Source organism: Phalacrocorax aristotelis, chromosome 5 (genome assembly GCF_949628215.1).
Source record: "Phalacrocorax aristotelis chromosome 5, bGulAri2.1, whole genome shotgun sequence".
NCBI lineage: Eukaryota > Metazoa > Chordata > Aves > Suliformes > Phalacrocoracidae > Phalacrocorax > Phalacrocorax aristotelis.
This window is the reverse complement of record NC_134280.1, coordinates 46,363,067-46,390,392: the sequence shown is the minus strand read 5'-3', so window position 1 is coordinate 46,390,392 and position 27,326 is coordinate 46,363,067. Positions and strand designations below refer to the sequence as shown.

Sequence of the window (27,326 nt, the reverse complement as noted above, 5' to 3'; positions counted from 1 at the left end):
AGAGCGGGGTTCCCGCCGACAGTTGTCGGCTATTCCGCCACACCCGACTCCGTTAACCCTCCTCTCCTCTCTGCCTTCCCACCTCAGGTGCGGCCGCGCCGTCGAGGCCGGAGGCGGCGGGGGAGCAGCGAGAGCCGCGGGCAGGTGAGAGCAGCGATGAACCGGGCTTCCCCTGCACCCCGTGGCTCCCGCCGGCTGGAGCGGGGGGTGGGGGCCCTCACACCGGCCGGGGGGCTACCGCCCTCCCCTTTGACCTCGGCGGTGGTTACAGCTAGGCCCAGCCTAAGGCACTACTAGGCCGCGCCCGCCCCGCAGTCCCCAGCCCGGCGCCCGCCGACCACGGGCTCAGGCTCCAGCCCCCTCGTCCACATGGGAAAGCCGGGGTTGGCCGGGGCATTGATTGAGCAGGAAAAATCCTCTTAAAGCCTGTATAAATTATATATAAAAAGGCTGTTGCATTGATTTTGAGTGAAACCTGTCGTTGTAAGAAGTTGGGAAAGGAAAAAAGTGAGTGGGCTTTGCCTAAAATTGTCTTTACCTCATCTCTCCTTTATTCACTAGTTAACGCTCTCTTCCACCTCATAGTTAAATGCATTGTCCGACATTTCCATTTCTTGTAGGTTTTGTCTTGTATGTTTTTTTTTTTTAATCCATGATCCTCGAGACAGCTAATACAATTTTCTGCCTACCACTGTAATTGTGAGGTAGAAAATTGAGAGGCAAATTAATTAATAGCACGTCTTTTAAAAGCCAAAGGACCCCCTCCCAGTAAAACAACAAAACATATTGTCATTTTCAGTCATGTTTAGTGATCGCCCCCTCCTCCATTTCCAGACTTGGCAATTTTGGAGGAGGAGGAAATACATCCCAGTTACAAAATTGAAAGTTTATTGATCGGTGACTACAGCAAAGTCCCTTTACATTTATTGTATTTTGAATTTTAAACTAAATTTATGAGTAAGTAAAATACATAGGAGGGCTTTTTGCAAGAAGTCCCTTTTTGTCCGTTCATTTTGGCATCTAATTTCTCGACGGCCCTTACCTGCTCACCAATTGCTATTTATGATGTGCTGTAAAACAACAAAAATGTCTTCCTTCAGAAAGCTGCCATTATGGGAAGGTGTCTTCAGAGGTTAGGGGCTCTGTTGCCACCTGACTTAGGTCAGACACTTCATTAGGACCCAAAAACCTTTGCAGTGCTTTACTGGTATCAGCTAGTTTACCACCAAATAAGACAAAATTCTGCTTTTTTAAAGATAGGAAAGAAAAGCAGGTCGTTGTAGCCAAAGATGGAAAAGGTCTGTTAGAACTTCAAGTACGTACACCTCCTAGACCAGCTTTTAATCTCCCCCAAAAGAGGACATATGAAATATTAAAGTAGGACTACTCTTGAGGTTTTTTTTAAAAGGTCAAGGAATACATTGCTAGGAGCGTGGGGTCAGTGCATGTTAATTTACTTCTGTTTCTGCACTTAATACAATTACATAAAGGCTAAGGGCCTATGAATAGAATTGCTGCTTAAGGCCTCTGAGCCTCCTGTATTCCTATCAGTTAAGGGCTGAGAAATACCTCCAACCATCTGTAAAAAATTGCTTTGTGAATGCGGGCCTCATGAAATAATGATTAACACTCTTACCCTCCCCTCCTTCTATCCTCCCTCCCCCCAGTTTTTATTAGTGTTTGAATCTTTTACAGCTCATCCGCACATCAGTTCTCATTCTTTCTCTTTTAAATCTGTTACCACAAATACATTTGGCTATAATATTTGCATTAGCTGTGGTATGCTGCCATCTCATTTCTGGCTATCGAGATCGCTCTGATAAAGGACACACATATATTAACTTTTATTTTTATTATTACATTTTCAGGAAAGTTTTGTGGTGGTTGTTGTTTGTGTAGCTTTCAATAACTATCAACTCTTGCTGAAATGCTAGAAGTTTTAAAACATACTTTTGGAGAGGCTTTTTCTAGAAACTAAAATACAGCCCTTTTGGCTTTTATACTTCTAGATACAACCCAGGTTCAGTGGGGGCAGGTTAATTTGGTTGGTGTCATGTCGCCCCCACCCCCCCCCCCCCAAAAAAAAGTTATTATTCATCTTTCTTTCTCAGAAATATTTTACGGGGACTACTTAGGGAAGGATAAGTAAGGTTTGTTGACTCTCTGGCAGTGTCTACACCAGTCCGTTTGCCGAAATATTCCCAATGTTATTAACACCTGTTTAGCATGACCACTGGAACTGCTCTGATAACCAGTAATGCAGTTGGCAGTTCTTACAGCATGCTTAGCTGCCACTGCATTTATCTAACATAGGGAGTGTAAGAATGAAAACCTTGATGAAGCCTAATTAGCAGTGGAAGAGGTAGGAAAGTTTAGCAGATTTATGGTACTGCAGGCCTGATAGGCAGTGTGGGGAAAAATGTGGGGTGTAGACTTATCAAACTTCAGAGAGGAGAGCTACAACAGCTAAACTTAGTTTGAAACGAGACTATGCTGTTTCACTTTAATTTCTGTTTGAAATAGAATCCATTTCCATTTAGAAATATAACCAGGGGAGAGATGCATTTGGACTTGCAGCAGCATCCATGGATGTTGTTTGGAGCAGGGAGAAGAAGTTGCACCTTATTTAAATCCAGGCAATTTTCTGTGTACATGACCCAGTATTGTTCAGAACAATACACAGAGGCACAGGGTCGGCTGTACACACATGCACATAAAATGCACATATGTGTGTGAATGTAAAGTGGATTTTTTTTTTAGCATTTTGTTTTAACTCTGAATAGTCAAGCTTCCTATTTTGTAGAAGAGTTACAAAACTTGCCTCAGTGAAACTCAAAGATTCCACTTAAAAATAGGAAGTGACACCTGTGTTGTAGATCTTATTTGACAGTGTTGTTCGCATGGGTTTGGAAGTAAAACAGAAGGTGCTTTATTAATTGTTATATTTGCATGTGAAGAAATGCATCATGGTAGCAGCATGGCATGAGTCTCGCTTCTAACACTGCTTTGGTCTCTGTAGAATCTCCCTGGGTTTGGCACCTGCCGTCTGCTCTGCATGGCCACAGCTTGGCCTCCAGCACAGCTCAGGTGCTTCCTGTGGCAGATGTTCCTGTCCCTGTGCACCTAGTCACGGGCTGGGCTATAAGCAGGGTGAGGAGGGCATACATTCCAATACTGATGGTACCCCTGCTGGTCACCAGGATGCAGCATTAACCTCCTCAGGAGAAAAGGGGCAATTCCATTGAGTCCAGACAGAGGCGAAGTGTGACCCCTTAGTTTGTGTAATGTTGCTGAGTTGTGGCATTTAGTCATAACATCTAGGCACCACATTCTCTCCCAGGCAGGTGTAGATGGGAGATAAGTGGGAGGAAAAGGGAGGTGAATTTAATTTTCTGTGTATTTTATTAGAGGATTCCCCCAACCCCAAAGCTCGTTCTCTGAATTTGGCAAATCCCTGTTTCCCTCCTGTTCTCCTTGCTCTCCATTGCAGCAGCTCTCTCTCCCAGGAGGTGGCCAAGCTATCTTCTGAAGTCGCCCCCTTTGCTAGCCAGTGGAGTTACTGAAAGGGTTATTGCCAGCTTCTCCCCACAGCTGAAAGTGGCTGCTCCAGTTGGGCATGTTTTTTTAAAAGGGCTCGGAGTAACGTGAGTTTCTAGGCCAAGAATATAGTAAACGATTTACTAAGAATAAAGTCAGGGTGTGCCTGGGAAAACGTGTTCCATCATCCCTTATTTTCAGCTAGCTGTAAGTAAACAATATGGGATAACGCCATGCTAAATAATGTCAGCTATCATGGGCTTCTGCCCGAGCAGACAAGATTCAACTGCCTGGGAAAGCTGAACATTTTCTGTTTGCGTGCAAACCCTTCTGAAAAAGGGAATTGCAAAAAAATAAAATTTCTTCTGAGAATTTGGTTGTTTTAAATGACGCGTTTTCAAAATGAGTGCATGGTTGGAAGGAAAAATATGGAAAGCAGTGGGAAACTGCCATGGAGGAATTACATCTATTTTTTAAAGGATGTGATTCTTCCATTTTTCCTTCTTGAATTATCTGCCCTCACGTGAACAGTTCTACCAGATCGGTGTGGGAGGCAGAAAGCACTGCCGAATCAGGGCCCACCACACTCTTGAGGTTATAGCTTTACTGAAGCAAAAATAAAGTTATTTTCCAACAGAGGAATTGGGACAAGTGCTGAAAAAACATGTACTGTTGTGCAGCTCGTCACATTACAGTCCCTATTGTGAGGATGCAAGTAAGTGCCCATGTTGGTGTCCACCCTTGGTACAAGCAAAAGGAGGGAAAGGAGGAAATGGCCTAGAAGAGAGCACGTTTGATCTTGCACTGAGTGAATGGCACGTAGTGTCCATTCCGGAAAAAATGTCAGCATTTCCCAGGAGAGGAGTAAAAATGAAAAAGGCCTGTTAATTAGGAGAAGGACTGGGGAGAAGTGGCCAGCAGCCGTGACACTATCAGTTATTTAACCTCAATATACAGAATATATAGTCAGCAGTATTAATTTAGCGTAAGTCCTGTAAGCTGCAAGCATCCAAGGAAAGACACAAAAGCCAATACAGAAACATCTCAGTGCCCTTGCCTTTCTCTGTCTGGAAATCCTGGCTGGGTGACTTGCTAAAATTCTGCATGTCTGGCGTAGCTGCCCGTGTCCTCAGCGGCAAGCTGATGCCAGGTCGCTATCACTTTTTCGTTTCCTTTCTAAATCTCTTCAATAATGTTGTTATATTTTAGTTAAGTTTTGGCATATGTGTTCCTATGCTCTGTTTCATCACATTAGAAAAGGCCGGTGTTTGAAGTGAAGAGAAAACCAATAGAAGTAGTGGGCGGAGGTGGGGGGTGGGGAGGAAGAAGGGAAATGTACATAAGCTATTTATTTGCTACAAGAATGTGAAAAATCCTGGTATACCTGTTAGAAGTCCCTGGTTGTGCCGATACATTTGCCAATTTTGATGCAAACAGATACTTATTGTTAATTTGCTGTTTGTTGGTACATCTCCAGTGCAGGAATGGTGCAGTGAGGTGTCCTCTGCCTCTGCATGGTTCTCAGCCCTTGCCATAGACCTGCTTGTGTGGCTTCTTGCTTCTCAGAGAGGCTCCAGCCCATGCATCCCAAATGTAGTGTCAGGCAGAATTCCTGGTTGGAAGAGGAATTGTATTTCCTCTCAAGGAGGTAGAAAGAGAGGGACACCCTAAAGTATGGGTAGAGATGACATGGCTTTTGGAGAGTGTCGTTTTTTGGCAATGTATCTGGTAACTTTCTTCTCCTTCCAAATCAGGACGTAAGAAGCCCAAAAAAGAAATGAATTAGCAGAGTGACATGTAGGCTTTTAAAATCAGTCTGCTGTCATTACCAGAGTCGCCCTCATCAAAGCAACGCTTCTCAGTCACCCTCCTTACCCTCATGGGAACATCTGTTGGGGAAGTATGATGTGGCACAGGTAGAGGAATGACTGAATGCAACTCATGATGTGAACGTGGCAAGACAGTTTCTACTTCTCCTCTTTCAGTCCTTTTTTTTTTTTTCTTTTTAAATGTCCTGTTTCCCCCTTATTTCTGTTTCGTTGTTCCTCCTTCTCCTTTGTCCTGACTCAGGCACACGTGCGCTCTCTGTTTTCCTTCCGTTTTGTCTCCCAGATTTTTGCCCATCTCTATGGACACCTATCTCTGGAAAGGGCCCTCAGCTAATTCCCCTGCTACCCTGTTCCTCCTGCCTTGTTTCCTACGATGCACAAGACCAGTGCTCCTGGTGAACACAGGAATAGAAAACTAGGAGGCAGGGCAGAAGGCAGGGGAGTGAGCTTGAGCCTGAGCAGCTGGTTCAGCAGACGTGATCACTAGCTGGGCTGGCCACTGTCTTCTGGCATTTGGACGATCACAGAGTTCGCCACGGAGCAGAGGAAGCAGATGTCAGGGCCTGTCAATATAAGTGTGAGAAATCTCCCCCTCGGCCGCTGAGTTTGGTGTTAAGGTTCTTCACCTTAATTGCTCCATAGGTAAATTAGAGTGGTGTGTACTGCTGTGCCTGTTGCACAGGGCTGATGTGGACTTTGCAGGTAGTGTGGCTGAATTAGAAACGAATTGCCCATCTGCAGTGCGTTGCAGATGATGATGGAAACTGCAAAGCATAGAGGGGAGCACGTGCTTCTTGTTTTATGAGAAGCTGAGGCAAGCAAGGGTGGGAAGGAAGAATCTACTACACAAAAATAGGATTTATGAACATGTATTCCACATTTTTATATAGAGTTTCATAAATAATTGGTGGTGGTGGGTGTGTATGTTCATATGCAAGCGTTTTTGTCACGCAATTGCAGCAAAAGACCAACCTAACCGAACCAAATAAGAAAAACAGGAACAAGAAAAAAATTCCCAACTTTACAATACTGATTTGTACTCTGAATTGTTCTAGTCCGTATACTGGCAGGTCACCCACACCTTCGTCTCTAGGCTTTATTAAGAGGTTGAAGTACTTGGGTGTAGTGTGACATAAAAGAACAGGGTGCCAAGTCACTAAGCTGAAACATTTGGGAACTCTGCTCAGCAGGCTTGCAGTGTAAGAGATGTTATGTTGAAGCATGACCCTAAGAGTCATCTTGAAGGACCGATGGCAATGACTTCTTAAAGCCCCATGTTTTTCTTTAAAAAAAAAAAATAATTAAAAAGTATGTTTGTGAGACGGAACAGAAAAACAATTCTCTTTTGTATCTAAATTAAAAGACTAATGTAAAAAAAGTGAAATGAACTGATTTGTGTGTTAGTACATGACAGCAAGGCGGTAAAATGGCTAGGATAGGAAGATAAACAGTTGTTTTTTTTTTACTGGTCAAACTGAATGAAATACAAAAATGAAGGGACTATAAAATGGGAAATCAGCATTGCCCCTTGTTTTGTTTTGTCTCTCCAAGTGCCTTGTGCTCTTTAAAATAAAATTAGTATCAGAAACCATGATTTTTTTTTCCATAATAATTTTAAATTCACGCAATAGTTTTAAGTTATTATAACAATTATACAAGGTGCATATTTTAGTTCTTATTTAGTTTTTGTCACCTGGTATTTGTGAATACAGAAGTCTTTTTATGTGCATGCAAACTATTTTATAGGCGCATGGATGGATGTGTATGTGCACATGTGAATATATCCAGAAATACATATGCATGCAAATTCATAGTAGAACATAGTATCACATTAAAGGCAAAATGTGATCCTTTTCTTGATATGTATAATTTTACAAAAATTTAAAGATGGTTTACGGATTCACAGGTTTTACTGTGCACTAAGAAAACTATAGTTAATTTCATAAATATTTACTAACTTTTAAAAGGCCTATTCAGCATTAATTACACTGAAGTACAGGGCAGGCTATTTTATAATATCACAGTTTATGGAGTTGAGGACATTTTAAAAAAAATGTTTATTGACCTGTGTTTGCCTGCATTTCTTCAACTTCCATTGTTTTTTAATCCCAGTTTTAACCATATAGTCAGGAAAATATTTTATGACTGTCTGTATTCACCAGCAGTCTGTTGTGATACAAAGCTCTGTACCTTATTTGCAAACCCAGCAGCTATTTTTTGAGTAAAGTAGCTACGTCCTGATCCAGCAAGGGCTTTCCTCTTCCAAGCAGCCTTCTAACAGGACTTAGTCTGACCACAATAGAGCTCCTCAGAGCAGTATGTGCTGCTCAGAGAAGAAGATGCTTGCAGGGAAAGGCCTTTTGTCTTGCACTACTGCATCTGAGATTTTTCCCCTTCCTTTTCACAATGGGTAAAATTCCTTGATTGTGTTGAAAATGAAGCTCTTGCTGAATTTTGCTTTACTTTTAATAGGGAGGTCGCCGAAATGGGATAAAGACCTTACAGCCCTCCCTGAAGGATCCTGGTTTCTGTGAATTCCTATTTGTTGTTATTTAGAACAGTTTCCATAGGATGTAGTTCTGGCACTGTGTGACTGATTCTCTGTTCACGTGCTTAGTAAACCCATTAGTAATAGATATTCTGGCTTTATTAATTCACTGCCCCATGCTACATCTATTCCAGGGCAGAGGGACTATTCAAAGCCTGAGAGGAATATTTGGTTTTCCAGGTCCTTTCTGCTCAGGTTGTCAAAAGATGAGAGTGGGGGAATTTTTTGGTGGTTTTAGTTTTTTGTTGTTGTTATTGTTGTTTTTTTTAAATGCTAACAATTATTGCCTGGCAGCGGAACAGAGACCTTTCAAACTTGTATCACACGAACTATCGGTACCTTGTTTGTTAGCTTGCTTGCTTATTTCCTTCTCTGACTATTCATAGCCAAACTAGGCCTTGCTCAATGTTTTAAAAATATATGTATAATACAGCGGCCAAACTGAGAAGGGAGATCCTGCTGTTTAGTGCTCAGCAAACAAAATGTGACCAAGTACTTCTATGCTAATAGATTTAAAGATTCCCAAATGAATATGAGTGCTGAAACCCTTGTAACCTGCTATACTATATCTTTTTGTGTAAGACCTTCATTTACTCTCCTGTATGGTTCATGAGATTATGGAGGTCAGTTCTGTTCCTACAGTGAGGCCATTAGCAAAACTCCTTTAGACTTGTATACAAAAAGTACTGGTTCAAGAGTGATAATTTTTTTATTCTAAAGTTGTTATTTGACCTCTTCTTTTGAGGCATATTCATCCCTTTCATTTATTTTGTTCAGTTGATATGTATTTATGTACAGTAGAAACATCATGGTTTAGCTATTTTATTTGCTGCCCAAATTTAAACAGATATTATATGCAAGAAAAGCAATCTTAGAAAAAAATCAGGAAAATCTGATGAGATTGAAATGGAAGAAAACATTGTTCTGCATAAAATAACATTTATTGCATTTTGTCTGTATTTTTTTTCTTTTCACATTGCATGTTCTGATCTACGAAAGACCACACTCCGCCTGTCATCCACACTCCCCAGTCATGTAACACCCATGAAACACTACCAAACTCAGTGGTACCACATAAGCACGCCCCTCTCATGTTCCCCATACTCCGTATGTGAAATTTTAGCTAACATGATCCCAAATAAATAATGGTCATTGCTTTTCACTCTTATTAAACTAAATCAGTCTTTTAATTCATTCCTGTTAAAGGAATTTCTTGTATAAATTTGAACTAGTGTAGTAGGACTCTATATATGGGGGTCTGGGTATATGTTCATATATGTAGGCATGTGTGCATAAAAAACCCAGGAGAAGTATAGTAACTGAAAATAATAAATAGAATCAAATTAATCTGTTCTCAGTTCATTTGTTTATAAGGCATTTGGGTAGGTTAATAGAATTTTAAGTTGTTCATGAAATTGCAGTATAGTACTATATAGTAAAACAGCTATGCTGGAGAGGAATTTCACAAATTTATTGCTGTTCCAAGAGTTGCTTTGAAAATGTGTTTGCACATACATGTCTATAAGATGCATACTGTTCACCTAGTTTAACTGAATCTGGTCCAAACCGCACTGAAATTAAGGGCTATTTTTTCACTAAATAGGAATACTATCAGTCCCTTCAGCAGCCTAATTTATTTGAGGGAAACAGCTGTCATGATTTCTCTGTGAGCATACGTGTGCACGTGTAGCCATGTATATTTTATCTGTCTGTCTGTCCACATACAAAACCCATACGTTTGTGTAGTTCTTACTATGGCTTTGTGCATGCATTAGGTAGACCTGTGCCTGAGGTTGCACATGAGAAGAATTGTGTAACAGTGGTCCCCTCTTTATGCATCAATATATATATATTTTATATCTAGGGGAACAGGCATCATCTAGACTTCAATGGGAAAACCAGCAGATTAAGTTTTGCTGCTTTTTTTCCATTTTAATTTGTCCTTGAGGTCAAAATTATTTTGGTGATCACTTCATGTCACGATTTTTATTTGAAAACAGACTGTAACAGCTCTGGCACAGGGACTGAGAAGGCATGAACATGTATCTGAAGTGTCTGACACACCAAATGAGGTTGGTTGTTTTTGGTTGTTTTTCTCTCTAGTGATAAAGAAATTGTGGGCCAAATCCTGCTTACTTTATTATGCAGATTTTCTTAATGAAGTCCACTGACTTAATTACAGAGCTAAAAATACTGGTTGCTTTCATAGATGGACTTTTGCATCTGTATGTATTGTAGACATTACATCAAATAGTTGTTCCTTTATTTCAAATGCTTTTTTTTTATTGGCTTGCCTTTCCCTGCCGCCTAGTTAAGGAGCCTAACCTCAGACAAGAAAGTTTGAAATTTTAGGCCATTGTTTTTTAACCTTGTGGATAGTCCCCAAATTATACAGGACTTATTTCTGTATCAGCTTTAAGAATAAACATATATAGAATCTAACAATTATGAGATGTTACTTTTTGGTATTCAAAAAGTAACCACAGTTAGGTCTAACAGAGTTTCGGGAAAAGATGTCAAGATGGAAGCCAGTCAACTTGCTCTCTGTCATTTCTAGCAGGCCTGAACGGTATGGAATTTGAATACAGAATTTCAGTGGAGCAAATAGAAGATCTTGGATCTAAGGGAATTTTGGAAGGTACAAATTGTGCTAATAGAGCATGATAAAACGTGCCCATTCGGTTGTCTGGGCATCAGCCTCAGGTGAAACTGATCTGTGCAGTCTCCCAACCTCTCGGGCCAGCAGGTGTGTAAAGCTGTGGCAGTGTGTCCGACCAGGTGAGTGGGCAGGAGAGGGGATGTGTACCATCACGCCAAGGCCACCTGCTTGTCACGTGAGCTCAGCTGTAGCTGCAGCACTGGATCACGATCTGCCGCTCTACCCACTGCCCTGCTGCAATGCTAGCTCAGCCTGTTAGAACACCTGGGTCAAAATAAAAATGGAATGTAATTGGTCCTGACCCTTAGTCCCAAAGAGTTTTTAACTTCAGTGGGCTTTAGTCTTGTAAACCAGTAGGTCTGTAACATGTCCCTTGGAGTTGCGGTGGCTGATACCAGTCAGCTGAGCCAGCAGCCTGCCTCAGTGCCTGCAGTGTCAAGGCTCGAGCTAATCCGTCTGTTGAGGAGGAGCAAAAATGAAGCAAACTGAATGCCAAAAATGTAGGAAGGAAACTTAAACATCAAAAAGATACCAAAAATACTTGGGAGCTCTTTTTTAAATTAGAAGTTCTGCAGGTACGACAAATGCAGGCTTGACTTCTTATTTGTAATAGCTTCGTTTTATTTATTCTAAAGTTAGGCAGCATTGTAATGGAGACCTTGAGGATGTTTTAAAATAGTTGCTTAAGAAGCACATTTGCCTAGTAAAAGTAATCCTTAATGAAAGTTTTAGTTTATATATGCTTATTTAAGGGTCCAATATGTGAGTAAGAGAATGTTTGGGGTTGGAGGGGAAGACAAGTGTGTCTCTTAGGCATGATACAGATTCCAAGCCCATATGTGTAAAGGCCAAATGCAGCTCGCTTTCCATATGTTATTTACCATAGTCTTGTTTGCAGTAAAGGAAAGTATTTATCTGGGTGCTGAATGGCCAGAGCAGAAACTGGCATTAAAAATTAGCCTTGAGTATTAATGCTTTGCATCCTTTGGAAAAAAAGTTAAAATCCAAATATATACTGAAGCAGAGAGCAAGCAAATAATTACAACTTTACTTTGTTGTCCTTGCTATAGCTAGTCAGGGAGTTGTTGATATAAAGGGCATAATGACTGCTAAGCTAATAAAACAAAAACTAATTGCATGTTTAGATAATGGTCAAATCCATATTGCTCTGTCCCATGAATCTCATCCTATTACATGTAGGCAGGATCTACCCTGTTGGCTTCATAAGGGCAATTCAGATGCATAAAGAAAACATGTTTTTGACTCAGTCATATGCAAACAAAAATCTCCTGCACATTTACAACCAACAAAGCAGGTTTAGGATGAATTTTTTATATGAATGTAACCCAAAGTAGGAAGGAAAAATAATTCCATTGAGGCAGTAGTGGAAGCTAAATGTTAAACACGCTTGGATCAGAAAAAAAAAAAATTGTCAGAGCAGCATACTCCATTTTATCACTTTGTCATCTGCTAATATAAATGTTATTAAATAAATATGAATATTAAAGATAAATGTTAATCCTCTTTTTGTATTTATTCCATAGTAGCAGTCATATTTTCCTTCTTTTTTTTTTAATTTTGACATTAAAAATATGAAAAATTTTTGCTGTTGAGAACAAAGGCTGGAGATTTTTTTTTCTCCATTTAAACTACTGATTAACAGTTTATTTACTTGCCCCTTATTGTCGACCATCCCACTCATTGCCTTTTTTTTGATATTTCACTTGGTGTTTCTTTCTGGGCCATATATGAAGCAGGTTTTAATTTCTGTATGATTCTAATCCTTTATTTCTATGTATATTGCTAATATTTTCCTTAGAAATATCTTGTCTTTGAAATGAGAATTTCCCCTCTCTGACTTTATCTTTGCATTTCAAAACAACAAATACTCTATACTGAAGTTTTCTTATTTTGAGCAGTCACTGTTTGGGATGGTCTTTCTTGCAAGCTTGGAGATTCAGGTTTGAGTCTATAAACGCTTCTGTACGTATAAGTAAGTCTAATTTTGTGAGTAGTCTAAGCTAGCAGGGCTCCTCAGACAAGTACATGTTTGCATGCTTGGGACCTGCAGATATTTGGATGGAGGAGAAGACAGGGAAGGGTTACAGATACTAAGTTTTATTTTTAATTAGATATGCCTGCCAGGATCGTCAAGAAATATGACAGTATATTTCATTAAATTGGCTGAATTGTTTGGAACACATGACACATAAATGAAACTGTTTGCTTAATTTGGTACCATAAGATAAAGTTAACTCAAATTCCTGATATCTTAATCGAGTCTAATCATTGTGATTGTTGAAACCTTTGGTCCTGATTTAGTAAAATTTAGAGGTAAAATTCTAACATCTAGAAATCTTCCCATCTGATAATACCTGGTTGAAAAATTTGCAAAACCAGGAATCGGTCTCTAAAATTTGAGGTGGGTCAAAAGGCTTATTAAAGATGTTGTTAGATTAACAGCTTTTTATTTTATGTATATATAAGTTGTTACAGTTGCTGTGTTTTTTCACTAAGAATTTTGAGTTAGTTAGGTTTTTTTCCCCCTTGACCCCATCCCTCCCAAACTGCAGCCACAAATTTAAAACGAGCTAAGAAAAAGCTACATGCCTGATTCTTGATACTGCTCCTGCTGAATTTAATGGGATCAGTATCAGTTTTAGAGATGAGGGGTATAGTGTAAAAGCAGAAGGACAGAGGTGCATAAAAAGAGTATTTCACAACTCAGAATATTTATAATGTAGTCAGAAGCTTGTGCAATGACAGAAAAGGGATCTGAGGATGTAGTCAATGGCAAATAAGGAGGCCAGAAAAATCAATGTTTTAGCAGCCATGTTTGCAAGTGTGACAAATATATCTGCCTGGGAAATGGCATTTAAGTTTTAAAACAGTATTGGTTTTACAGTAGTGAAAATTAAGGAAAACTATGAGGGTCAAATTCTGCCCTTAGATATACTCATATATTGCCTGTTGACATGGAGAGGCATTCCACATCTGACTTGGAACCAAAACAAAAATTACTCTGGAGTGACTTCCAGATCAGGGGATCCCAAATTGATCTGCCAATGTATAGAAATATAATTTAATCAGGCAGTGAGAGCAGTCTCTTTGGAGTCAAATGTGATCACTATTTAACTGTACATAGCAATGACAAATGGCAATTTTGGCTTTTACAGGAAAGAGGGAATTTGCTTATATGTAGAACTTCATACTACAGATGACTGTCTCTGCTAAAAGGAGTGACAGCAATGCTGGCCATCATTCCCTCTTCAAACTATGTTGTAATGGCTTTGCTCCTCTGTCCTGTAAATATAACTATCCCAAATGAATTGCTGGGTCTGTGATTAAAACAGACTGTTAATAAGCAGGACTTCCATGTCCTCCTCCAGGCTCCACCAGCTTTTCAGTATAACCCCGGACAGGCATCTGTTTTTCAAATGGTATGTAGTATTTCCATGAAACATGTTTCAGCAAAATGGAGGCTTCAACAAGCAGACACAGTTTGGGGTAACTGACCTGACACAGCTGGTTACTGAACTGCAGAGACTGGTGTATGATCATTTATTCTACTTTGTTCACTTCCCTTATGAGTATAGCTTGGTGATCGCGTCTGAACGGCCTGGTTGCTGATAAGTTTCTGAAGGTTGTTGTCTGGAATAGTCATTTCTCCCTCTCCGTTGTTAAAAATGACTCATAGGAAGAAAGAAGGCAGCCTGCTGTGTCAGAAGGCTATGTACAAAGATAGGTAGAAAGGTTTTGGTGGGTCTTCCCAAACCGCACTGACCAGAAAGTAACTGTCATTTTTATCTGGCAGACCTCAGCAATGTCAACACTTAGTTTTTCTCAGTGTCCTTAGAGGACTCAGCTAAGCTGCCTATGTTTCTTGGCCTTCTGTTGAAGAAGGCAGTAATCAACTCATCTGTCTTGCAAAACGTTTTATTTAGGTGCCTATCAACATATGCAACAGTCTTAAGAACTGTAAGAATTTTTCTTTTGTCTCCTTGCTGTCATTCAGAATCAGCTTCCTGAAGACGAGCAATGGGGATGTCCCTTTTAACTCTCGCTAGGAAAAATATGGAAAGGAATGTCACCTGAATGTCTTACATACTGTATCACAGAACTGACAAAGCTGATTTCCTAGGGTTGTGTCATGCTTTGCTGCAAGTTTTGGTGGATGCTTCTCCTGCAGTTGGGACGTTCATAACTGCCCTCTCCTGTGTGGATTCTCCAGTGCCTAATAAGACATGCACTCCCAGTGCAGCCTTTCTTCCAAACCTGGGAAACTTACAAGTCTCTCAAGTCTTGGTGGCCACCTGCTTCCACAGAGCTTGTAGGAACTTAATTATCATTGAGACCGTATCAGAGTGCTGGGTCTGATTACAAACTAGCAATGAATCCCACAGTTATTGAACACCCTGATGGTCACTTTCTGTCTCTTTTACACACACACATACACACACGTACATGTGCACACAGAGAGCATGATCACAAGCCTTGTTGCCATAGGAAACCAGGCTAAAAAACAAGCAAGGTCAGAAGGCATGAGCTCGTTGTTTTTCCTTTGCAGCTCCTTTTAAAAACTGCTAGTACAGGCTTTTTCTATTCATTAGATTAGATGTGTTCTTGGATGCTAGGTAATGGAAATCATACTTGCTGCATGCTAACCTCTGTTCTGCATGGCACCATGTTTTCTGCTATGGAGTTTGTTTGGTTGCCATCTTTGTCAGGCCTTAGCTCATTCTCTAGTCTTCTCTACTTGATTCGGTAGTCATACTTGGTGCTTTTGCTTGCACGTTGTTTTCTTGGTCCCCTGCTTATTGTTGCAAATATCACCCATAATCACTTTGATCTCATTATGGAGTCTTGCCCACCTTGAAGAAAGTAGCAGCATCACAGGAACAAGGGATATTTTCAAATGGATTTCAGTGGACTGCACTGTTTGTGTAAAAGCCCAAAGCGGGGTCATCACTGGTCAAATATTAAAGAAATCTCTAGTCTGGTTAGGACTAACTCAATCACTATCATCTTTGCTTTAGCATAAATATGTCTAGTGTGTTATGGCTAAACCTTTATAACAGAGAGGTGCTTAGCTGCCTAGCATTTGTGAATGTGAGCCATATTCATCCTGTGACCAAGGTGATGGATAGCCACCCCTCCAAACTGATGTGTTGGTGACAGATGGAGAAGCAGTCTTTGCTGTCAATTTGAGCAGCTGCTGTAAGTGCCACCAGCTGACAAACCTCCCTTTCCTCACCACAGACCATGTTCTCTACCTTTGAGGGTATTGTAGGCTGCAGAACTAACCCTGCATAGGGGATCAGATGGATACCAGAGGCCCCTTATCCGCAGACATTGATTACCTTTCTGATCTTTTATATACATGTGGGTACTTTTAACTTCCTACAAGGGTAGGGTGACTGTGACCAGAGGAATGTGAGGTTAGTGAAAACAGGCAGAGTTGCAAAATTTAAAGAACTTCTCTCCATTGGGGACAGGAAAGGCATACTTTTGTAGCTTTTAACATATAACCCTTCTTTCTTTGCCCCTGCCCCAGTACAGTAGCACAAATGTCTCTTGTTTTGACTAACGTGGTTACTTGTGGAGACTTCTTTGCCTTTTCAGCAAGAATTGTTGCATTCTCTTCCACCTTGTTCTTCTAGCAAATACAATTACGAAGTACAAACCATAAGGAGCAGAAATTCATGTGGGTATGCATGTGTAAAACAGCTTAATTAGTAATAAAGCATAGTACATATCCCTCTATCTCATGTAAACATTTTATTAAGGTGCCTACAAATGGGCACAGTTATTTGGACATACATTTATCCCACAGAAGAAATGCAACTTCTTGTTTCCTTATAATTGTTTTAGAAATTCAGAAACTGTAGACCTATTTGGTTATGTTTCCACACTTTCACCCATATTTGGTCTTATGGAAGTTCTATTTTTGGGTAAAATCAGAGAAATTTTAGCCTTGGAAAATATTCCCTCTTGTCCTGTCTGGATGGTCTTTCACTTCAGTGGATGGAAGTTATATCTTAACTGTATGTATTGTTTAGTAGTGGTTCCTTTGCCTTCCAGCTCCCTGCTTGGATTGGCTGGCCTTTTGACCTAGTGACAATTAGTAAATCCCAGTGGCACACAGGTCACCCAGATCCTATCTGCATTTCTACATCTTCTCTCCCTGAGTTTGTTAGTGCTGCAGAGACAGTACCTGAAGTCGCTCAGCAGTGGCCTCTAACCACCTTAGTTTAGTTCAGCCTTCTAGGGACAAAAGCTCTTCTCAGCAGCAAGGGTTTATTGGGCAGTGGGAAGCCTGCCAGAGTAATGGTGGGAAATTGTAACTTCTGGCCACCAACAAGGGCACAACTCCGCTATTCTCTGAAACTCTTTCACCACCCAGTCCTCAACTTCTCTAGAACCATATTGCTGTCTTTAGTGGTCGTGTTCATGCAGTTTGGGCTGTTTTGGTGCTGAGCCATGAAATTTTTGTAGTCTGGGAGCTGTGCTGATGTTCTGATTGATATTATCCTATCAGCAGAGAAAAGAACTACTAGAATACAGTTATTTTCAAGAGCCATCTAGGAGATTAAAGTTGCCAGAGTGTGCGCCTATCTCCCTGCATGTGTCTTCTCAAATCCTGGGCGCATAGCTTTAAAATCCTTAAAGAAGAGGGATGTGGCAGCTCCCTGAGAGATATCTCAGAGCTGGCACCATGTATCTTGAAGGTGCACATCATTGGCTGTGTCCATGCTAGTAAATTAAACGCATCCTGGACCATTCTCTAGCATTGAGGTCAACTGGCCCAAAATAGCCAGCATCCATAGTATTAAGCTGTCTTGAACTCCAAGACAGGACAGCCATGTGCAAAATATCTATTGAGAACAGTCTCTGGCTCGTGGTAACTCCCAGCCCAAGCTCGGGAGATGTCTGGGAGAGTGCTGTTTGGCCCAGCCTCGGCCATGCCAGGGATCTTCTAGAAATGGGAGAAGAGGTGCCAGCGGTAGTATCCCTGTCACCATTTAATGTTTCAGAGGAGCTGTAGCCAGCAGTCGTGCAGGTGTCTGAGCCTTTGCCACAGCAACAAGATGGAAGGGTTGACCCTTTTCATCAGGGCTGCGATTCCCTCTCTTTGTCAGTCCCTTTGTTTTCTCTCTCAAACCTGAGATTTTATTCTGATTAATGCTGAATGGCTTACTATTTTCAGCTGTTTAATAGTTTGCTGTTGTGATTGTATTTGATTGTGTTTGAATTTCTATCTCCCCAAGGATAGGGAAAGGGATTCTATAAATATTATTTGATTTAATTAATAAATATCAGCATCTTTTGCAGTGTAGTAGTGGAGCGAGGATGTGCACTGGGAGAATGACCAGCAAGGCAGAAAGACATTTCTGTTCTCATTCCTGTGCCACCTTTGCCATAGTCCCCTTGCCACTGTTGCCAGAACCTCAAATGCCACTGCAAAGGACGTTGTCTATTATAAAACCTTTGCTAATGCCCCAAGGTATCAAAGGCAGATAATAAATCATTAATACCTTCTCAGGTATTTTTTTGTAACTCATAGTTTGCTGCCATGATCCATAGAAACCCCATAGTACAGATCCTGCTGAAAGGATGCACTTGGTCAACATGTTTTTCTTGGTTTGGGCATCCAGATTCTTTTGATCCCTTGTAGGCTCTTCAGCAGAAGACGATCATGATCGTTTTGCATCAGTATAATCTTCCAAGGCACATCTTCTTTCTGATATGTCCTCTGTAGCCTGGTGTAACCCTTGGTTGAATTTGGCCAGGCATGTTGATAGGGCTTCTGCGCACTGAGTCAGACCACTTATTGGCGTGGTCTAGGAGGCATACTGAGAAGTGGTTTCCTTTTGCTGATTATTTGGTTAACTGAGAAGACGTTAAATTTCTTGTTAATAATATTTTACAAATCTACAGGTTAAAATATAAATAGAAAGATTTTAACCAGATACTCATATGTCTCGGGGCAAATCAGTGATGATACAGTGCCTGTAGATATATGGTAGTCTGTTAAGGTTGTGCTTACATTCTGAAACTGGTGTATCTATTCCTAGAGCTATGTTGGATAAGCAAGTAAAATGTCTTTGGTATTTTTTCTGTTCTGGGGCATTCTGTTAGGCTGATAGTTGGATGAAATATTCTGTGGGCCAAATGCTGTTTGCTTTACCCATGGGACCTAGTCTGCTCTATTTAAATGAGTTAGCAAAACAAACTGGCTTTTGTTGTTTGGAAACTGTTCAGAAAGATGCACTATGTTTTTACTGAGGATCCTCCACTAATGGGGATGCCTCTATAGGCCTAAATCAATGGGAAACCTGTGGGGAAGTCAGAAGGTGTGGCATGGAGTTTGAAATGTTTTAGGATTTACAAACAAATCCTTGGATGCACGGGCAGATGGAACCAAAGACCAATACACTGCAAATAGCATTAAGTAATATCCATGGCTGTTTCTTACCCTGTAATGAATATATGGGGCTTCCATGAATAGGAGTCATGCATATATAGTGCTGGAATTATCATGTTCTAAACCAGAATTTTAGAGTAGTTTTAACAAATGTTCTATTCATCTGTAAAATCTGGAAATGTATTCTGTCAATGGAGGTTAGTACATAAAGACTGATGACTGTTGGAAAAAAAATTGTGAACTTTTGTTTGAGTGTAACTATTTGTTTTGATGGTAATTGAGGCAATTCCTTCACTTTCCACAAACATTCATTAGAGTGATATTCTGTAGAAAAAATGTCACATGCAATGATGCATTTCTGTATCCATATGAATGCCTGAACTGGAAATCTGCGTGCAGCTCTTAGGGGAGTCTTTGATGGGTTGTAAATTTACCAACCAAGAGTAAAAAAATGATGTCAGGTGATTTGGGTGACCAGCAACCCCTTATAAATACTGATCTATGAGGGATGAATTCCTAAAATACACAAAGCAGGCATTTTAGTGAATAGCTTGTGAGCAATCTCATGGGCAGAAGTATATTGGCAATTACTCATTCAATAATTTGTGAAAAATATGTCTGCTCATTGACATTTTTTAAAAAAAGATAAATCTCATAAATGCATTGCGGGAAATATCTTACCAGCTAACAACGCAAAACACATGACTTCACTTACGATATTTAACCTTCTGAACTTCTGATCTTCCTTATTGGAAGAGGTCTGTCTAGATGTACAGACCCCATCAGTTCCCTGAACAGCAGAAATGTAACCCCAGTGTTGCAACATGGTTTGAAAAAAACCCTAAACCTATATGGGTGGCTTGGTCCCAGTCTGAAATTTGCAGCTGGCTGGTTTTCTTAAACAAAATTTGAAATTCTTATACTTGGACATATTTAAAAAATGGATTGCGATTTGTGTTTTGAAATAGAATTAACATCTAAAGGCTGTTACCTATGTGTGTTAGGGATCCTAGTATGTATCTGAAAAAGCAGTTATTGGCAGTCATTAGTTTAATCACCTCTGCTGGCCGCACAAGGCATGGAGGCAGATCCAGAACAGTTTATAGCTCATGATCTGTGATCTGCTGCAGCTATAACGTTTATGAAGGCCCATTCCTGCATCATTCCCTTCTCATGGGTCATCACGAGTATCAGTTCTCCCATGTTGCTCCTCTGTGACACGCTTTAGAGGTTCAAAGGAGGTTGATTTTCTGTGGCTCCTTCTTACTTTTATGTCTTTGCTGAAACTCCCAACAAGGAAGGTAATTTTTAAGGGTGTATTTTTGTGACGTGGCCATGGGTCACGAATTGAGACTGACAGATTCATTTCATGCAGGATATGTGAATAGTGCTCACAACTTTTAGTCCGTATGTGCCTGCACTGACTTCAGATTGGTAGCTTAGCTGGCATACCTACTTCCAGTTTCTTTTTTTCAAGGTTATTTGTACTGTTTCAGCCTCAGCTCAGTAGTGACTGGACAACAGATCCCATCATGTATACATATACCCTTTCATATATTCCTTTTCTGTTTTTTTAATACAGCTTGCTGATGCAATTGTTTGGTTTTTACAATTTTCTGACTAAAATCTGGTTCCTAAAGCACTCATCTTACTAAAATAATGTCATACTTTACTAAAATTTCTTCTGGTTCTCAAATATGCAATGACTACCCTGGCGTAGTCAAACTAATATCCTTCCATTATAATTAGATGGTATATCAGCATTAAAATGACTTTGTGTTGTCTATCTATCAAAATATTCCAAAAGCAATTTATGATGTTAACAAATTTTGGTTTTGTATTTTATACAGCTAAAAAGTATGGAGAATTTTGAAACCCTTCACATTCAAGGCCAGTTAAATAAAATACAGCAAAAAGCATATTCCGCAATAGGTACCTCACAGATAATTTATTTGCCTGTTGGTTGCATCTGTCTTGGCACGGAAATAACAGTTAAAAGGGACAAATGAGTGAAGTTGTTTCTAGTTTTAGATTTTGTTTAGAAATAAAACAACTGAAGATGAGTAGAGATATTTCATTGAACTTTTTTGTGAAATATACAATGCTTTTGTTTATATTTTTAGATTTCCGTTTTCCTCTGAATTGTTTGATATCCAAAACCAAAACAGGAATTTTCTAGTACACAGTAATTAAAAAATGAAAACTAATAAGTACTAGAAAATTAATCTTGTTCATTGTAGATTGGTGACCTGTACTGCAATGCAGAGAGCAGATGATGACCCAAAAGCCAAAGAGACTGAAAAGAGTGACAAAATTTGTAACAAAATGATTACTGAAATTGCTAAGGAATCTGTGTTTTGAGGCAGCCATGTGCCTTGAAGACTGTCAAAATTTGATTTTTTTTTTTAAGCCTTCAGTGATGAGACTGAATTGAGCATTTCCAGTAACCCCGGTAATGTTGATGTTGCTGGCCTGAAATATTCAACCTTTTGTTCCAGCCCTTCTTCCCACATGGCATGCATTAGTACACCTACCCCTGTTACCAAGTGTCCCTCTTGTTCTGGCCCCATTCTTCTTTCAGTCAAGGGGAATTACAGTATAGGTTTTTGTGAGAACAGGGGCTGGCCCTCTTTCTCAGGATTTCTTTCCTCAACAAAACAATAACTTTGCACAGTGCCTGATTGGTTTGGGGGGTTGTTTATGGTAACTACTTGAGTTCAACGGTGTTTTTGTATTTTCTTTTATTGTTGCTAATTTGAATTTATTTTAAAAAGGGGACTTAAATTACCCAGACAGGAAGATGTTGATGCAAATTTCCTAACTGCTAAAATAGCATTGAAATTAGGAGCCTGTACATATCTTCAAGAAGCATCAAAAGTACATAACTACAACTTAGGGACCTTAGAAAGATTTCACTTTTAATAGAAATGTGATTCCTTGACTTGCTTAGTTCAAGTCTGTTTTTTAAATGCCATGACCAAGACTGAAAAGCTCTTTGCTTCTTCAGTGATTCAGCAGGATTGTGTTGAACCCTTCCTGAGAGCAACATCCTGCAACAGACTTCTCCCCATTTTCTCCAGATGGTCTCAAAGATGCCCCAAACCAAGCACTGGCAGAATTACGCTTTACAGTCCGTTCCACCATGTATCTCCTTTATAATTTTACCTGGAAATTTTGTGGGGAGTTCAAACAGCAAAACTTATGCTTTGGAAGAATTGTAACAGATACTACCACACATGTACATACATTTTATTATTTCACAGCTCAAGAAGCCTATGGTCCATCTCTGAGACTATAATTTTTTAACCAATCAGATGCTACAAAAATATAGTTCATCTATTATTTATTTCTCCTTTTGTGTACAGCTAACAGTGCATATTCAACCCAAAGGATCTTGCAGTGCTTTACAAATGACATATATACAGGAATTCCTTCCACACTGAAATGCCCAGGCTTAGAGGGTGGGCTGCAGCCAAGAAAATAATCAGCTTATAGCACAGCGCATAATGTGTGTGAACTGCACAATGTGTGTAGGGATAATTCTGGCCAAGGGCATATCAGACAGTAGATCTCACCAGTGCATCCTACTGGAAAAGACTAATTTTTAAAAGCTCTATTGAAAATAAAAATCCACCACCAACATTGTTCATTTGCAGTCAATATGATCCATTAAGTTTTAATTTACATATGTGTATATATATATTTATATCCATACATACATTTAAAGTGTTGATTTATCATTGACATCCGTAAAACTTGTCTGTTTTCGCAAGTGATTTCCTTTAAGCACCAGGTTTTAATAACTGATGATAAAGGGAGCTAGAAGAAACTTTACTTACACATCTGAGAGGACACTGTTCATCTATATTGACTAATGATACTGACTTACAGCTCAAAGTGCCAGCCCGTACGCAGACTGCCAAGTATAAACTGTGAGCTAGACAGTGAAATGCGTGTATGTGTTTATTTTCTAAATCCTACAGCACCTACTGCCTGGTTCTTGATACTTACATAGTGCTGCCAGCTTGGGCATCCCCAAACATTTTACCAAGATTAATTGAGGAATAATCCCATCTAAGTGAGAACAAGAAGGAAGAAAAACTCTAACAAAAAAACTAAAGCTTTTTTCCTCCATTTAACAAATGAGAAGCCATCAAACGGCTTTGTGATATGGCTTTACCAATAATGCATGGTGAGCCATGAGTTAATACTGTCAAAACTGAGTGCCATAATTAAACCTGCCAAGCTTTTTCTCTGGCTGGATTTATCCTTCAGATTGATTTTGGGGTGGAGGCAGCCAGTTGTTGAGGGACTGTACAACCCTACCACAGTGGGACTAACTGTGGTTGTCCCATAGCACCCATGGCAGTTTTAGTGTTGGCCAGTAATTTTAAGAAGGACAGCAATGCTCCTAACCACTCCAGTGGTACCAGAGCCTTCTGTTACTGAAGTCTTTTCGTAAGAGACCTTCAATGAATGCTCCAGTGTCTCGGGAAGAAAAATATGTTGACTACTACCTTGACCTTCCTACCAGCGTGAGGCAAAGGGGCATTGTTAACCTTCGTCTTTACCATAATTCTTGCTTTCCAAATAATTTAACTTAGTTTCTCTAAGATGTGTCCCTTGCTTTCTCTTCTTCTTTCGTTCTTCCCATCTCCACACTGACTGCCAAGATGCCTCGGTTCTCAAAATGATTACACCAACTCTCCAGTTAATTTTGCTATTCAGGTACTGTCTTTTTCTGCAGATTCCGCAGGACAGATTTCTTCTGCAAGTCCTTTCAGAGGAGATCTACCAGTGAAATCTCAATGATAACAGTTGAAAAGGATGATAAAATGAAATGGCAAGGAATATGTGGAACTAAACAGCAACTACTGGCTGTCTTCTGCAGAACACCCTTGCACTGCCCAAGCATCCCCACTTTATTTCTCCCTTTTCCTTATGCCCCTTAAGGTATGTTTTAGATTAGTCTAATTTAGAACATTAGCTTCTCAGCAACAGATTTTTTTATATTTTTGCCTGCACTGGGATATATGTATGTATGGCACCGTATCAGTAACAACAAGAAAGGCATCAGCACAGTTCCTTTAGCTCAAATTTGTGCGTCCTGACCAAGGTATTTATTATTTCTGCCTCTGCATGCTTTGATTTTCAAGTCAGATCATTCATGACAAGGCTGCAGGTGGAAAGCCATACTTCGGAATCAACCTTGAAGAAGTATAGTAAAGTGAGGAACATCTTTATAACTGTAATCCAAGCAGTTATTATTTAATAGCTGATAGTTTTGCTTCTCTCATCCTGCTTACTGCTGAAGAACACAAGCAGCTCATAAAGGGAAAGAGGGATACTTGGTGGGGAAAAATAGCTGAGATTTTTTTTTTCTGAAAAGTAGAGACTTCTCTCTGGAATGCATATAAGTGGTGGTATGTGCACATTGAAGTGTGCCAGCATTTATGGTAATTGGTGTCTTTGAAACATTATGTGTACACAGTCTGTCTATGGAAGGAAAAAAAGGATAAAAAAAAAGGTGATTCAAGCTCTAATAAAATTCCAGACTGATTTGGGCTGACAGCAATACGAGAATGTGTACACAGGATGCAAATGCCTGCATAATGTGTATGCTGTCTTAGTGTAACTGTGCATGTGTTCTCTCCATGTGTCTGCGCATGTGCATATTGCTTTTTAAATATTTGTATGTGTTTATGTCAAATAGTTGATTACATATTTTGTATTTACTTTTATGTGTGTCTGTCTGGACATATATACAATTCATTTTAAACGTTCATCCAAGCCTGTATAAGACATAAGTATATCCATTAGGCTGTGTCTGTCAATGCTGTAATGAAAGGATGCACATACCTGAGTTCATACTACATAGCCTAGTCAGGATGTCATCCATAATATATGTATGCATGCACTCATGTAGACATGGTTAACCTGGTTTTGTCTGACCTGGAGAGCTAGTGTATCTCTGTGCAGTAGTGTGTGTGCAAGGGAAGTGTGTTTGTGCTAGTTTGCAGACATTTAACATATTCTCAGTGTTACGGAATGCTGACCATCGAGTGCTTATGACAACATCAGGGTCAGTAATAATTGCTAATGTTAAAGATATTTTAATTTATCAAGTCAATCATGTCCGTATTCTTGCACAAAACTGACTGTATTTTCTCTCACCCACCAAAAAAGTATCAGAATTACAACACTGTGAGAGAGGTGACCTTTGTTTTTTAAGGGAATGCAGAATATGGCCCAGACTGGTTTTGATAGGTTTTTTGAATTTTTGCCTCATGCTTAGAAATACAAATCTTTAGATTTCTGATCCCAGGTTTGGAAATTGCTTCCTTAGTAAATGTTTTACGGGCTATTTGTAGCTGTCTGGTGAGCCAAAGCAAAGGACTGTATCCATCAGTTGTTATGTCTAGTTAACTTGTTAAGTGAAGCAACCTTCCTGAAGATCTCCTTGGGAGAATTTCATGCAGTTTTCTAAAGAACCAGGAGTTATTTTTTTTTATGGTAACAGAAGAAAAGTATTTCAGTCTCCAACACCTTGAATAAAAATAAGGACCTGATTTTTCACTGCTTCGTCTAATAAATTCAGGCCCATGCAAAGTGAGTGCAGAACGGGTGTAGGTGCTCTGTTCTACACTTTTCTTATCTGAGTCTTGAAACATGATTCCGTAATATGACACAGAGTACCAGCATGGTGACACAGGTCCACTTTGCTTATGCAGAACTGAGTGTACAAGGGGCAGGACAGCAGGAAATTAGGGCATAAGGGGCTATCCCAATTCCCCTGAAGCAAATGGGAGCTGGATTAAGCCTAGATCTCTAATTACATAGGGGTAATAGTCTATCAGAACTCCCACTGAAGCAAAAGGGAGTTGGATCAAGCCAAAGACTCTAACTGCATTTTGCTTGCCATTTTTGTTCATATATTTTGTTTACTCTGGCTCATATTTACATTATTTTGTAATTATTATGATGGGATTAGTGGCCATTAAATATCTGATTTCTGAATGGTATGACTTGTTCCCAGTCACTGATGTCATTGATGTATGTCAGAAGGCTTTGTATATTTTGGTGGCTATGGCAAGAGATAGATGAATTTATCTAATGATTGAAATGGATTGAGGCTTATACATTTCCTACCAGCACTTCAAAGAGCCATACTGCTTTGCTGTGTGCAGAAAACAATATAGTGCAAGGCCACACCAGGAGTTTTTTTCCCCTTTTTTCATCCTGGTGTTCATACTAATACCTTTGAATTTCCACTGTGAGGACTGGATTTATCTAAGGAATTTGATAAGAACAGAACATTACTATGTGATAGATAGCTGTTATTTGGAGAAAGTTTCCATGATACCTGTCATTTTGGAGCACCCCGCTACATTTGCTCAGTTTATTCAATACCAAATTTCCTCCTGCTCTTCTGAGATTAAGTCTGCAGTGATATCAACATGTCATCTACAGTGTAGATGTCTGGGGGCTTTTCCCATCCTGAACCCCATCCCCAAATATCACAGTTCTAGAGTAGGAAGAGAGTTACGACACATACCAGGCAAGGAGAGGTCTACTCATCCTTCCAGCAGTATATTAACGGCGCTGTACTGGCAGTATTAAAACTAAAGGACTGTATAGAGGCCCTGGTACACGATGGGAATTCTCACTGACGACAGTAGAAACTGCATGCGTCAGTCTAGGCAGGACTCCAGGTAGATGATGTCAATGTGGCTTGGAACACATCAAAGTAGGAAATATATGGTGGAGCAAGGGGCATTTCTGCAGTCATTCTTCATGACATAGTTCTACTTAGTCACTCATTAATAATGTCCTGAGAAAGATGGGCACTGCTTTATTTTGGAGGTTTTATTGATTTGTCCTAATTTGTACTTCTAATTTGTGACCCTAAAATATAAGCTCAAAATTAAGGAAGGACTTTACCCAACGCAGGTGTAGAGTTCTGGAACAGCTTTCTTACAGGAGCAGTGGAAACAGGCAAGCAAACTAGCTATGGATTTTGATTAATTAATGAAAGGAATTCTATAACAAGGTTGTCCAAAATAGGAGGGTTTTACTCATCAACATAGGATGTCCCATCCACTGTAAGTTCCACTGTACCTATCTGGGGAGCTGTGAAGGAGATATTTATCAATACACTGTGGTAGGACATGGAGAATCAGTGATACATCTATTCATTGCTCTCTGGAGCAGAAGGACTTTGACCACTTTGGAGGTGTTTTGTTCCCAATTAATATATTTTTGGCTACAGCAGAGGTACAAAAACTCTGAACCAAATAGTAGAAGACATGTCTGTCAATTAAACTGTCC

At 39.8% G+C, this 27,326-nt stretch overlaps 1 long non-coding RNA gene across 1 annotated transcript in view; it reads left to right on the top strand.

Annotated features, from left to right (window-relative positions):
* Positions 1 to 27,326, top strand: part of LOC142057729 (uncharacterized) — a 67,163-nt gene that overhangs the window by 22,556 nt on the left and 17,281 nt on the right. The window contains exon 3 of the long non-coding RNA XR_012660726.1: positions 88 to 144. This is a non-coding gene — a long non-coding RNA (uncharacterized LOC142057729). The remainder of the gene's footprint in view (positions 1 to 87; positions 145 to 27,326) is intronic.